Source organism: Xiphias gladius, unplaced genomic scaffold, assembly GCF_016859285.1.
Source record: "Xiphias gladius isolate SHS-SW01 ecotype Sanya breed wild unplaced genomic scaffold, ASM1685928v1 HiC_scaffold_1323, whole genome shotgun sequence".
NCBI lineage: Eukaryota > Metazoa > Chordata > Actinopteri > Istiophoriformes > Xiphiidae > Xiphias > Xiphias gladius.
The window spans coordinates 52,296-54,155 of NW_024401638.1; the positions used below are offsets into that span (position 1 = coordinate 52,296).

Consider the following 1,860-nt stretch of genomic DNA (forward strand, 5'->3'; position numbering starts at 1 on the left):
ATGTAAGACAGCTTCAGTGCTTGGTAATCAAAACAAGATAAACATCGAGACGTGATTATGTCATGTCTTGTCAATGGGAAAATTTGACGTGATGTTGTTAATGAAAAGGTTTCATAGTTACTAAGAAATGCAGATTAGTCCTCTGCAGGGACATGAATTTCATAGCAAATTGAATGGAAATCAGGTAAGAGGTAGTAGTAGCCTGATGGTTAGACTGAAGTGTAATCTTTAAGGTATCTCATCCTTCCAAAACACACAAACACATTTGAAAGTAACCATTTTAAGTTATTTCATGTAGAATTCTTTAAAGGATTAAAGAATTGTGTAGTTGTGATAATTTGCTGCAAATATTGAGTCGAAGTGTAAATGACTGAGTTTTTTTGAATCACATGAGGCCAAGTGTGAATGGTTGTTAAGAAGGGATCATAACAAAAGTAATCTCAGGGCTCTTTTCATATGGAGCAGGTCTAACCCGTACCCTTTACAATATTATTCAGAGAGACCCAACATTCCCCCATGAGCAAGCACTTGGCGACAGTGGCGAGGAAAAATTCCCTCATAACGGGAAGAAACCTTGAGCAGAACCAGACTCTGGGTGGCTGGCCATCTGCCTTGACCGGTTGGGTTGGAGAGAAAGAGAGGAGGGGAAGAGAAAAGAGAGAGAGAGAGAGGATAATGCCATCCTTTCATCCCTTCCCAGGAGGTTTAACAACCATTCACACTTGGCCTCCTCCAAAAAGTATGACTGATATGAATATGACATCCAGCATTTATTTATTGACTTTTTTCAGTCGTAAAATGGTCCTTATTGCCCTGCCAAAGAATTTTCGGACTCTCTTCAGCGGGCTCTTCTTGACTTTAGCAGGCAGACTTTCATCGGGTGACCCGCCACTGGCCGATGCATCCTCAGCTGGACTGGTTGCACCTTGGCTAACAGTTGGTTCCTTTATAGCCGAGCCAGTAGTGTCTATTCCTGCAGCAGCTTCTGCTCCTTCAGAAGACTGAGGCATGTTTTTAATGCCATCACAGGAGCCAGGAAGGACTGAGCCTGCGTCTGTATGACGAGGTATGGCCGAAGGCTCTTCCTCTTTGGGCTCTTCCTCAGCCGCACAGTCAAGAAATAGGTCCATGTTGTCCATTGGTAAGATCCTCATTTTCTAAAGAATCTTCAACACTGAATAAAACATGACAATAAATGAATGGATCACTCAATCAATAAACAAATCTGTCAATTAATCCAATCGTGTATCTATCCAACCCTACTGAAAACAAAACACAGGCACTCACTAAAAGCTGGTGTCTATTTCGTCTTCCAGATGGACCATTGTTACAAAAGGGTGATCGAGAGCCTTCCCCGGAGTGATTCTCTTCTCTGGGTCTGTATGTAGAAGGCATGTCAGGAGGCTGACAAAGGCTCTCTGATCCTCCAGCTCAATGGATTCCCGTGTGTCTGGGTTGTGCTGATTGAAAACAAAGTAGGTGACAGTTCAGTTTTAACTGCTTCCTGTCTCTCAGTGACAGAGGATATTGGTATTAATTCATTGTGTAGTCATGAAGTGGACCACTTACTGTTATCAGGTCATCCAGACTTCTGATTGTTGTGTCCCATGTTTTCGCTCAATTCCAGTGTCAAGCTGGTATTCCCTTGGGGTCTACAGGAACAAAACATGCAGGTCAGATACTTCTTCCTGAATGTGTTAAATATTATAAAAGAGTTGTTGCCTAACTGGGAGATGTAAAATTGTGAACTGCTGAGCAAGGTTAAAATACCTTCATCCACCATCTTGGGCTGTCCAAGTGCTTTTCCACCTTGAAAAAATTTTGTGTGCATTTCCCAGCACAGAGAAGGTGGTCAGCTGG

At 42.6% G+C, this 1,860-nt stretch overlaps 1 long non-coding RNA gene across 1 annotated transcript; it reads right to left on the reverse strand.

The window, feature by feature from the left end:
- Window positions 1-1,157: 1,157 nt before the first annotated feature.
- LOC120787267 lies at window positions 1,158-1,612 on the reverse strand. The gene is made up of 3 exons (XR_005706897.1): window positions 1,570-1,612; window positions 1,288-1,460; window positions 1,158-1,174 (listed from the first exon to the last, which is right to left on the reverse strand). It is a non-coding gene; the product is annotated as an uncharacterized LOC120787267 (long non-coding RNA).
- Between the last annotated feature and the right edge of the window lie 248 nt (window positions 1,613-1,860).